The sequence below is a fragment of the Bubalus kerabau genome, chromosome 1 (genome assembly GCF_029407905.1).
Source record: "Bubalus kerabau isolate K-KA32 ecotype Philippines breed swamp buffalo chromosome 1, PCC_UOA_SB_1v2, whole genome shotgun sequence".
Taxonomy (NCBI): domain Eukaryota; kingdom Metazoa; phylum Chordata; class Mammalia; order Artiodactyla; family Bovidae; genus Bubalus; species Bubalus kerabau.
In genome coordinates this window covers 203,745,802-203,759,064 of record NC_073624.1, presented here as the reverse complement: position 1 = coordinate 203,759,064, position 13,263 = coordinate 203,745,802, and the positions used below count along the sequence as shown (strand labels likewise).

Here is a 13,263-nt window from a genome sequence, read left to right as displayed (position 1 = left end):
AGTCAATCCCCCTCAGGGTGACCCACCTCCAATGACTGACCCCTGCGAGTGTCTCTTTGCCCTGCTTAAGGCTCCAGAGCTTCATCGTGGCTACCCACCTTGTCCCTCTGCCCTGTCCTGCTTCTATTGCCTTCTTCTTTCATTTGTTAGGCCAATAACACACCAGAATAAAAAATCTGTACACTAAACTCAGGCTTCACTGGTGGCTCAGCAGTAAAGAATCTGCCTGCAATGCACGAGCCACAAGAGATGATGGTTCGATCCCTAGGTTGGGAGGATCCCTGAAGAAGGGAATGGCAACTCTCTCCAGTATTCTTGCCTGGAGAATTCCATGGACAGAGGAGCCTGGTGGGCTACAGCCCATGGGGTCACAAAGAGTTGGACACAACTGAAGTGACTTAGCATGCACACTGCTGCTGCTGCTGCTAAGTCGCTTCAATCGTGTCCGACTCTGTGCAGCCCCATAGACGGCAGCCCACCAGGCTCCACCGTCCTTGGGATTCTCCAGGCAAGAACACTGGAGTGGGTTGCCATTGCCTTCTCCAATGCATGAAAGTGAAAAGTGAAAGTGAAGTCGCTCAGTCGTGTCCGACTCCTAGCTACCCCATGGACTGCAGCCTACCAGGCTCCTCTGTCCGTGGGATTTTCCAGGCAAGAGTACTGGAATGAGGTGCCATAGCATGCACACACACACACATACTAAACGCATCTCAGAGTTTATGTCTGAGAAAATCCAAACTGGCACACTAAGTAACTTGCTCAGGACACAAGGATCCCCAGTGGGGACCCCAATCCAAGCAGAATGGTTCCAGAGCCTGAGCTCCTAACTGCCCTGTTCCACTGCCTTACACCCAGAGCCTTCATTACCCAAGACTCCTACCACAGTCTACACAAACTCTGACTTTTCCTTAGGTAGATGGTTCAGGTAAAGATTTTTTTTTTTTTTAATTTTATTTTATTTTTAAACTTTACATAACTGTATTAGTTTTGCCAAATATCAAAATGAATCCACCACAGGTATACATGTGTTCCCCATCCTGAACCCTCCTTCCTCCTCCCTCCCCATTCCATCCCTCTGGGTCGTCCCAGTGCACCAGCCCCAAGCATCCAGTATCGTGCATCGAACCTGGACTGGCAACTCATTTCATACATGATATTTTACATGTATCAATGCCATTCTCCCAAATCTTCCCACCCTCTACCTCTCCCACAGAGTCCGTAAGACTGTTCTATACATCAGTGTCTCTTTTGCTGTCTCGTACACAGGGTTATTGTTACCATCTTTCTAAATTCCATATATATGCGTTAGTATACTGTATTGGTGTTTTTCTTTCTGGCTTACTTCACTCTGTATAATAGGCTCCAGTTTCATCCACCTCATTAGAACTGACTCAAATGCATTCTTTTTAATGGCTGAGTAATACTCCATTGTGTATATGTACCACAGCTTTCTTATCCATTCATCTGCTGATGGACATCTAGGTTGCTTCCATGTCCTGGCTATTATAAACAGTGCTGCGATGAACATTGGGGTACTCGTGTCTCTTTCCCTTCTGGTTTTCTCAGTGTGTATGCCCAGCAGTGGGATTGCTGGATCATAAGGCAGTTCTATTTCCAGTTTTTTAAGGAATCTCCACACTGTTCTCCATAGTGGCTGTACTAGTTTGCATTCCCACCAACAGTGTAAGAGGGTTCCCTTTTCTCCACACCCTCTCCAGCATTTATTGCTTGTAGACTTTTGGATCGCAGCCATTCTGACTGGTATGAAATGGTACCTCATAGTGGTTTTGATTTGCATTTCTCTGATAATGAGTGATGCTGAGCATCTTTTCATGTGTTTGTTAGCCATCTGTATGTCTTCTTTGGAGAAATGTCTATTTAGTTCTTTGGCCCATTTTTTGATTGGGTCATTTATTTTTCTGGAGTTGAGCTGTAGGAGTTGCTTGTATATTCTCGAGATTAGTTGTTTGTCAGTTGCTTCATTTGCTATTATCTTCTCCCATTCTGAAGGCTGTCTTTTCACCTTGCTAATAGTTTCCTTTGATGTGCAGAAGCTTTTAAGGTTAATTAGGTCCCATTTGTTTATTTTTGCTTTTATTTCCAATATTCTGGGAGGTGGGTCATAGAGGATCCTGCTGTGATGTATGTCAGAGAGTGTTTTGCCTATGTTCTCCTCTAGGAGTTTTATACTTTCTGGTCTTACGTTGAGATCTTTAATCCATTTTGAGTTTATTTTTGTGTATGGTGTTAGAAAGTGTTCTAGTTTCATTCTTTTACAAGTGGTTGACCAGATTTCCCAGCACCACTTGTTAAAGAGATTGTCTTTAATCCATTGTATATTCTTGCCTCCTTTGTCAAAGATAAGGTGTCCATATGTGCGTGGATTTATCTCTGGGCTTTCTATTTTGTTCCATTGATCTATATTTCTGTCTTTGTGCCAGTACCATACTGTCTTGATAACTGTGGCTTTGTAGTAGAGCCTGAAGTCAGGTAGGTTGATTCCTCCAGTTCCATTCTTCTTTCTCAAGATCGCTTTGGCTATTCGAGGTTTTTTGTATTTCCATACAAATTGTGAAATTATTTGTTCTAGCTCTGTGAAGAATGCTGTTGGTAGCTTGATAGGGATTGCATTGAATCTATAGATTGCTTTGGGTAGTATACTCATTTTCACTATATTGATTCTTCCAATCCATGAACATGGTATATTTCTCCATCTGTTAGTGTCCTCTTTGATTTCTTTCACCAGTGTTTTATAGTTTTCTATATATAGGTCTTTAGATTCTTTAGGTAGATATATTCCTAAGTATTTTATTCTTTCCGTTGCAATGGTGAATGGAATTGTTTCCTTAATTTCTCTTTCTGTTTTCTCATTATTAGTGTATAGGAATGCAAGGGATTTCTATGTGTTGATTTTATATCCTGCAACTTTACTATAGTCATTGATTAGTTCTAGTAATTTTCTGGTGGAGTCTTTAGGGTTTTCTATGTAGAGGATCATGTCATCTGCAAACAGTGAGAGCTTTACTTCTTCTTTTTCTATTTGGATTCCTTTTATTTCTTTTTCTGTTCTGATTGTTGTGGCCAAAACTTCCAAAACTATGTTGAATAGTAATGGTGAAAGTGGGCACCCTTGTTTTGTTCCTGACTTTAGAGGAAATGCTTTCAATTTTTCACCATTGAGGATAATGTTTGCTGTGGGTTTGTCATATATAGCTTTGATTATGTTGAGGTAGGTTCCTTCTATTCCTGCTTTCTGGAGAGTTTTGATCATAAATGGATGTTGAATTTTGTCAAAGGCTTTCTCTGCATCTATTGAGATAATCATATGGTTTTTATTTTTCAATTTGTTAATGTGGTGTATTACATTGATTGATTTGCGGATATTGAAGAATCCTTGCATCCCTGGGATAAAGCCCACTTGGTCATGGTGTATGATCTTTTTAATGTGTTGTTGGATTCTGATTGCTAGAATTTTGTTAAGGATTTTTGCATCTATGTTCGTCAGTGATATTGGCCTGTAGTTTTCTTTTTTTGTGGGATCTTTGTCAGGTTTTGGTATTAGGGTGATGGTGGCCTCATAGAATGAGTTTGGAAGTTTACCATCCTCTGCAATTTTCTGGAAGAGTTTGAGCAGGATAGGTGTTAACTCTTCTCTAAATTTTTGGTAGAATTCAGCTGTGAAGCCGTCTGGACCTGGGCTTTTGTTTGCTGGAAGATTTTTGATTACAGTTTCAATTTCCGTGCTTGTGATGGGTCTGATAAGATTTTCTATTTCTTCCTGATCGAGTTTTGGAAAGTTGTACTTTTCTAAGAATTTGTCCATTTCTTCCACATTGTCCATTTTATTGGCATATAGTTGTTGATAGTAGTCTCTTATGATCCTTTGTATTTCTGTGTTGTCTGTTGTGATCTCTCCATTTTCATTTCTAATTTTATTGATTTGATTTTTCTCCCTTTGTTTCTTGATGAGTCTGGCTAATGGTTTGTCAATTTTATTTATCCTTTCAAAGAACCAGCTTTTGGTTTTGTTGATTTTTGCTATGGTCTCTTTTGTTTCTTTTGCATTTATTTCTGCTCTAATTTTTAAGATTTCTTTCCTTCTACTAACCCTGGGGTTCTTCATTTCTTCCTTTTCTAGTTGCTTTAGGTGTAGAGTTAGGTTATTTATTTGACTTTTTTCTTGTTTCTTGAGGTGTGCCTGTATTGCTATGAACTTTCCCCTTAGGACTGCTTTTACCGTGTCCCACAGGTTTTGGGTTGTTGTGTTTTCATTTTCATTTGTTTCTATGCAAATTTTGATTTCTTTTTTGATTTCTTCTGTGATTTGTTGGTTATTCAGCAGCGTGTTGTTCAGCCTCCATATGTTGGATTTTTTAATAGTTTTTCTCCTGTAATTGAGATCTAATCTTACTGCATTGTGGTCAGAAAAGATGCTTGGAATGATTTCTATGTTTTTGAATTTACCAAGGCTAGCTTTATGGCCCAGGATGTGATCTATCCTGGAGAAGGTTCCATGTGCACTTGAGAAAAAGGTGAAATTCATTGTTTTGGGATGAAATGTCCTATAGATATCAATTAGGTCTAACTGGTCTATTGTATCGTTTAAAGTTTGTGTTTCCTTGTTAATTTTCTGTTTGCCTCCCAACTGCCACACAGAACTTTAGCTATATAAGGGAGAGGCACGCAGCCTTCTGTCTCTGGGAATAGACCTTATATTAACAGAATCTACCCTAATTTCATCTCTCCCCCTTTTTCAAAGTATTCTCAGTGGCATGCTAAGTCAGTAAGAACTTAAGATTTCCTGAACCTCAGAACTGAAGATTAAAAGGACAGAAAATAAAGTCCACAGAGCAAGCTTCCTCTTTGGATATTCTAGCTTAAAACTGCCCATTTTAAAATATGGTGAGAGATTGTCCACCCAGTCTAAGAAGCTAATTTTCTAAAAGATCACTTTCCATGATGGACAGGCTAAGATATTTTTCAAGTTAGTATTTTCTTCCATTCTATTGATATCCTCAGTTTAACTTCCAATTTCCATAATATAGAAGGCCAAAAATACCCTGATATTGATTTAAACAACTGTGAGTTCACCAATATACCTTGTTTTGATTTTGCTTTCTTTCTGCTTTTGCTATGGGGTTCATAGATGCCTCTTCCACAGTCACAGTATTTCATTTACAAACATGTCACACTGTCTAAATTTAACCTAATTAGCAAGCCAGGGCATCTAATCCTCAGGCATTTTCCCACTCCTCCAGACCCCCTCACTCCAATAGTCTCAGTTGTCAATGCAAAGTCATTTCCAAAAACCATGACAGGATAAATGGAAACTGGTCTTCGCCACAGAGAAAACAGTCCCGTCCTCCCTATTTTCTGGGACCTGACTTTCTTTAGGGGTTTTTAAATCTCATTAAAGACTACAACAAGTTCCACAACTGCTGAGGAGCCTCAGGATAATTCAAGCTGATGCCTTTCATTCCACTTCCTGAGGTGTTGGTAACCAGGATGGGGCAGTCACTACTGTGAACCCCATCTTAGATCTGTGCTGTTCAGCGAAGTCATGGTGTTCAATCATTATGCAGTGCATTTTCACCCTGCCTCCAATTGTTCTGGTCATGTCAAAGCTGTAGCTTTGATGCCTACATTGTATTGAAGAAAAGAGGAAAAAGTAATAGAAAGAAGGGAGTAGGATTAGCAGCTCAAAAGTTTTAAAAATTTTGATCTCATTGAAATGAAAACATACTTTATCTACCTTCTTCAGATGTTACTGATTGCATTAATTCCAGACATAAGTAAGTCAGTAGGTGCCTTTTTTTTTTCCAAGCTGGTGACGTTTTTCTACAGGGAGGCTGCAAAGGAAAACTGTCTCTCTCCTAGTGCTTCTAGGCAAAGCATTGAAGTACAATCCCAACAAAATCAAAGTGACAGCTAGAAGGCACCCCTAATTGCCAGCTCACTGAGTTCTTTCAGGACTTGAATACAATTGTCAATTATCAAGGTCTCTTTGTAGACTAGACAAGTAACAATGAATGTAAGGTCTAAATTAAACTTGTCAAAAAGACACTGCTACCTTTTCACATCTGATAGCAGTATCCAACGGCAAACCCAAGATCAAATGTAAACTAAGATATTAGGAAAAGGCATCAAAGCAACTATAAAATAAATTATTAAAATCTGTTAGTAACTGTGTTTAATGCAAAGTCACATGGTCACAGTTAACATATTTTCCACACCAAAAATGAACACATATCTAGTACATGGTCTGACCATAAAAATTACTTCAATAACTCTCTAGTGAGTGACCCCTGCGTGCTATGCACTCACTTTTCTCAGCACTGCAGGTAAAGTTGTGAACAAAACAGGCAAGGTCCCTGCCCTCATGGAAGTTACATTCCAATAACAGTTATACATAAAATTTAATATTCCTTAATCACATATCTTTCATCCCCTTCGCATATAAATCATAAGAAAATAATGGGAAAGGATTGTAAATTGGACCAAGAAATACTTACTAAGTCGCTGGGGGACACTGAAGGGACTCACTCTCTTTACTGTCATCTCACTTCACAGATTAAATTACAGAACTTTATGTCCATCCAGTCCAGTCCCCTTCTATGCCGAATCACATTCAAATCATTCTAGACTAAAGAGAATAGGTGCCACTTTTAAATGTCTTACATGAAATTTGAAGGAGATTGGGTCTACTGGACAAGAAAAAGGAGAAATGGACCCGTCTCTTCCTCTCTAAGCTTTTAAGACCACAATTATTTCTATCAGGGGAAATGAGAAAAGAATCACATGACATACAAGCCCCTGGAGGGAGATCTTACTGGATAAATCATCATTATTACTATTTAATACACAGTATTCAGATAGCTGAAAGGAAGCAGTAAGCAGGTATCCATGCTCTTGCTCCCTTGACACTTGGTTCTGTTTGTCCAAATTCTCCTTTTAATGTTTCCTGCTTTCCTGTTGGCTGTTGTAGCATGCACTCAAAGTAGAAGTAGGGTTAGTAAGTTGGAAATACTGTCTCACTTACATGGCTTTTTATTGGAGAAAATGAGAATGAAAGAACTGATTTTCTTCTCCCTCTCTGTATATACATTCCCTAAGCATCTTCACTCATTCTTCTGATTCTATCCATCATTAATGTCTAACTCCAAATCTCTGCATCTAAGTAAATTTAGTAGATGCCATACTAGTATTTAAAACTCAACAGAGCCAGCACTGGGATCATGGCTTCCCCCATGCTCTACATATTGATTCTCTTCATGTATCCTATGTCTCAATGAAGGGCACCACCATCATGTCCAAAGTCACCTACCATTCAAGAAAAACTATAACAGGAACATGCAACAGTCACCTACAACAACAGTTGAGAACCAGGAAAAGATACTGCTGAAAGAATTTTTTAAAGACAGAAACAAATGGAAAAACATTCATTTTGATGGATTGGAAGATATAATATGGTTAAGATGTCCAATTTCCATCAAGGGTGGTGCCATAAAAAATTTGAGAAAGAGAATGAATGAGAGGCCACATTATTAGAAAATAACTTTGAAAAAAAGACTAAGAGATGTGAACGGACAGGGGAAAACAGGCAGGACTGAAAAATGGATGCTGGACTTGATATGTGGGCCTCTCCAGCCCTTCCCTCCTACTGTCAGAGTTTAGAGAGGGTTGAAATATGGGAAGAGATTAAGGGAATTGATCTCTACATCCACTTCCTTGCCCCATCCCTATTTAAATCCATCCTCTTTAGCCATGTCATTTTTCTTTTTCACTTAAAATGTCTTTCACATGACATAAATCTGGGTTCATGGTGACAAGGGGTACAAAACTTGCAGCCTTCCTATGAACAAACACCCAACACATCCCTGCACTTCCACGTGGCTGCTGGGCAGGACCAATGGAATGGGCTGAATACTGGAAGAAAAGCTACAGTACTTAATGGGGAAGCTTGCCACCTACAGCCTGTCTGGTCCATGCATGGGTGGACCATGAGAGACCTTATAAAGGCTTTGAACGGAGAAAGAAAAATAGATTCCAAGTACATGCCATTCTGAAAAAAAAAAGCAAAACTATGGAAACAATGATAAGATCATTGGTTGCCAGGAGATTTGGGGGAGATAAAAAAAGACTACAGTTTTTATAAGCTAAAAATATATTTATAAGCTAAAGTATATTTTTAATATACTTTGAATGACATTATAATGATGGATATATGTTATTAAACCTTTGTCCAACCCCATAGAATGTGCAACACTACTTATTTCATTAAAGTTAATCCTAAGATGAACTGGGGGAAAAAAAGTCTTTGATTTTTGTTATCATCCCTACTCTGCCCAAGAGAAACCATAGTAATCAATTCTCTGTTCCAAGTTATTTATATAAATATGTTGAAAAATTCTGTCCTCAGGTTTGATGTGTTCAGTGTACACTTCCTTTCTCTCCACTTTCTAAGCCGAAAACAATACCCTACCAGTTATCACCCAATGAGCTGTAAAACATTCAAGGTTGCACTTTCTCCACAAAGTGAAGAGAAGGCCATAGAATGTCTTAAAAGAAAATGTACACTTCAGAAAAATGTGGAATGTGGGGAAGGATGGGGAATAAACTGCCCCCAACCCAAGAAGGAGAGACTCATAAGACTACACTGTTTCCAGTAGACAAATTAGCAGGACCTGTGCAAGTGATTTTTGCATAAACAACAAAGACCTCTCCAAGTATTTCCTTCAGTCCATTGAGCAGTAAGCCCCAAAGCAGCCCTGACTGGGAGGAAGAAGCCAGAGGCTATCAGCCAAGGGACACTTGAGTCTTTGCTTTTATGTCATTTATTTCTTTTAAGTGACCTCTGCCACTTTGGCTTTATGTGTGGGCACTCATCCTTTACAAGCAAATACAATTGTGAGGCATTTTCCTCTGTGTATAGTTAGATAATGAATTCTTCCTGTTGAAAAGTGACCTCAAGAGCCCGGGACCTCATTTCATTTCAATTTGTGCCAATGAACCACTTGACAAATAGCTCTTTTTAGAGTCATGTATAACTTTGGGTTTTAGTCCTAAGCATTGTTGTGCTTCTGACAAGGACAAATCGGGCTGTACAATGTGTTTCCTATCCTCTGCAGGGCCAGTGATTACAGAACTAGCTGGGTGGGATCAGCATTGAGTATTTCGCTGTGATTCATTTGCTTTGAGTACAATTACTACAAAATCACAAAGTCCTGGATGGGCTAAAAATCACCAAATAGAAAGCAAACTTACTTTTAAATATATAAACACACAAAGATATACACACACGTGAAGAGTCCTGATTCAAGAGTGTTCTTGGAATTCCTTAGTGTCTAATGCGAATAATTTCACATTTCTAGTCAGTTTTTGTTCTATGAGACCTAGAGTTATGTTCCTCCTGGTACTCTTGAAAAGCACTGAAGTTCTCCTGTTAGAATTCTGTCAGCTCTTTTTTGAACACAGGTGATAAACCAAATTTGCACACTGTTGATCTAAAATTCTAGTCTTTAACATGAGTGTAATAAAATGACATTAGGAGTCACGCCTGTCCAAACAACACAGGAACTCTGCCAGGGATGCTTGGAATAGCTGCCATTTGCTCATCTCTTCTCAGCCTGAAATTATTTAAACTTCACCTGTTTCCATCTCAAATTAACTTATAACTGCCTTCATATTATAGGTTTATACCCAAAGTAGCTACCATACCAACTGGCACCCAGACATCAGGGACATGGAATTGGCTGTCTCTTTTTTCTCACCTGATATAGTCTGATTACTATTTATAGAATTATCTAAGGAGAGAAAAGTTGCCTTCAATCTAGAAACTTACTAAAGGAGTCATCTAATACATTCTTCAGTATGAAGTGCTCCACAAAGCTTTATTTTCAAAAACTGCCAAGTTGTTTGCTGTTTAGAAAATATACCTGTATAATTTGATTCTTGTTTTCCAAGTGAGACTACCGAAAGTACATAATGATCAATGTACACTATTTTTAAGATTTTTATATAAATTACTAGAAATTAAAAACTACTTTCAAAAGTTTCCAAAACTGACATGGGAAAAATTCATGCATTATAGACATGAAGACCTGACTCACTGGAAAAGATCCTGATGCTGGGAAAGATTAAAGGCAGGAGGAGAAGGAGACAACAGATGAAGGAGGAAGAGATGATTGGATGGCATCACCAACTCAATGGACCTGAGTTTGAGCAAGCTCCAGAAGTTAGTGATGGACAGGGAAGCCTGGCGTGCTGCAGTCCATGGGGTCACAAACAGTCAGGCATGACTGAGCAACTGAACTGAACTGACACTTAGTTGTGGGGCTTCCCTGGTAGCTCAGACAGTATAAAATCTGCCTGCAATGGAGGAGACCCCAGTTTGACCCTTGAGTCAGGAAGATCCCCTGGAGAAGTGAATGGCAACCCACTCCAGTATTCTTGCCTGGAGAATTCCATGGACAGAGGAGCCTGGTATGCTGCAGTTCATGAGGTCACAAACAGTCAGACATGACTGAGCAACTAACAAACATACACATCCTTAGTTGCCTGTGAATTCCTGTTGTGTCGGTCTCTAAATCAAAAGATACTAATGCCCACTCTGTATCCTTAATAGAAGATTGTTTAACAATCAATTTGTGAGTACCTTTCCAAATAGGAAAAATTCTTCAAAATATTTTAGAAAATTATCTCTCTAATTGAATGTCTATTATGAGCACTCCTTCTAACTGACCATTGAAATCTTCAGAAGGCCAGGAAATCACAAGAGCAATTGGCATGGCATCTACTATCCTCCACCTGGACACCTGCAAGCCCCGTGACCTAGGGCAGACATGTGACTTTTCTAAACTTGAATTTCATTATCTTTAAACAAACATGGGACTAACCAGACTTCATTTTCAACAGTATGGTGGAACAGATATGTGAGTAGCCTCTCACGGACAATAACCAAAAATACTGAATAACGTATTTTTAAAATCTTTAAAATCCATCTCTGACAAGGCAAGCAAATGAGGACTCTTGAGAGCAGGGAAAAAATAAAGTGAACACTGGAATTTAGAAAGGTGAACAGAGCTTCAAGGAATGTTTTCATCCTGAGGTCATCAAATTAACCCAGGGACCTTGACCCTCAGATTTGAAGTGGGAAAGAAAATAAGCCTGGAGCTACCTGCTGCTGCTGCTGCTGCTGCTGCTAAGTCGCTTCAGTCATGTCTGACTCTGTGCGACCCCATAGACAGCAGCCCACCAGGATCCCCCGTCCCTGGGATTCTCCAGGCAAGAACACTGGAGTGGGTTGCCATTTCCTTCTCCAATGCATGAAAGTGAAAAGTGAAAGTGAAGTCGCTCAGTCGAGTGACTCTAGCGACCTCATGGACTGCAGCCTACCAGGCTCCTCCGTCCATGGGATTTTCCAGGCAAGAGTACTGGAGTGGGTTGCCATTGCCTTCTAATAGGGGATCTGTGCATAAAGTGGACTCTAAAGGCCTATGCAAGTGTAAAATAGAAATAAATGTTCCTTTCAGCAAGGGATAAAAGAGAAATTTAACATTTCTCAACCTGGCCTCCTCTGATCTGAAATTGGTCTCCTCTGATATTTCATAACCATACCAGCCACCATATGTGCTTCTAGCCTGAGTCCTAACACTACCTTTGTGATCCAGAAAAACACCAACCTAATTACTTAATTTCCTACATCAGTGAAGTGAAGTGAAGTGAAGTGAAAGTTGCTCAGTCATGTCTGACTCTTTGTGACCCATTAGACTAGACAGTCCATGGCATTCTGCAGGCCAGAATACTAGAGTGGGTAGCCTTTCCCTTCTCCAGGGGATCTTCCCTACCCAGGGATCGAATCCAGGTCTCCCACAGTGCAGGCGGATTCTTTACCAGCTGAGCCACAAGGGAAGCCCAAGAATACTGGAGTGGGTAGCCTTTCCTTTCTCCAGCCGATCTTCCCAACAAAGGAATCAAACTGAGGTCTCCTGCATTGAAGCCAGATTCTTTATCAACCGAGATATGAGGGAAGTAGTATCACCAAACATCCATCAAAAATAAAAATATAACATATACACAAATTTTTATCAGGCTATAAAAATCCAATCAAATAACTTTATGAGAAATATTAGCTCAGAGTACATATAATAATACTATAAAACACACACATACAAATAAGAACCAAAAGAAATCAGATATATAAAGATTTATCCACTGAAATGATCAAACTCAGATCATAAAATGTGTATTTAATATATTTAAAGATATTAGAAAGAATACTTCAAATATGTGAAGAAAGTAATTGAAAATAAATGAAGAAATATTGAAAAAAATAAAACTTTAGGAAAATATAATATTTGAAATTTAAAAAAACCTGCATGACCAAAAAAAGAAAACTACAGGCCAATATCACTAATGAACATAGATGCAAAAATCCTCAACAGAAATCTAGAAAACAGAATCCAGCAACATATTAAAAAGATCATACATCATAACCAAGTGGGCTTTATGCCAGGGGTGCAAGGATTATTCAATATTTGCAAATCAGTCAATGTGATACACCACATTAACAAATTGAAAGATAAAAACCATATGATTATCTCAACAGATGCAGAGAAAGCCTTTGACAAAATTCAACACCCATTTATGATAAAAAAAAAAAATCCTCCAGAAAGCAGGCATAGAAGGAACATACCTTAACATAATAAAAGCCATATATGATAAACCCACAGCAAACATACTCAATGGCAAAAAATTTAAAGCATTTCCCCTAAAGTCAGGAACAAGACAAGGGTGCCCACTCTCACCACTACTTTTCAACATAGTTTTGGAAGTTTTAGCCACAGCAATCAGAGCAGAAAAAGAAATAAAAGGAATCCAGATTAGAAAAAAAGAATACTCTAAATGTTTGCAGATGACATGATCCTCTATGTAGAAAACCCTAAAGATACCACCAGAAAATTACTAGAGCCAATCATGAATATAGTAAAGTTACAGGATATAAATTAATACACAGAAATCCCTTGCATTCCTACACACTAACAATGATAAAACAGAAAGAGAAATTAAGGAAACAATCCCATTCACTATTGTGACAAAAAGAATAAAATAGGAATAAATCTACCTAAAGAAACAAAGGACCTATATATAGAAAAGTATAAAACACTGATGAAAGAAATCAAAGATGACACAAATAGATGGAGAAATATACCATGTTCATGGATTGGAAGAATCAATAGAGTGAAAATGAATATACTACCCAAA

General features: G+C 38.7%; 1 pseudogene; it reads left to right on the top strand.

Moving 5' to 3' along the window:
- Positions 1 to 7,788: 7,788 nt before the first annotated feature.
- On the top strand, positions 7,789 to 7,875 carry LOC129642645 (uncharacterized; annotated as a pseudogene).
- The last annotated feature ends 5,388 nt before the right edge of the window (positions 7,876 to 13,263 follow it).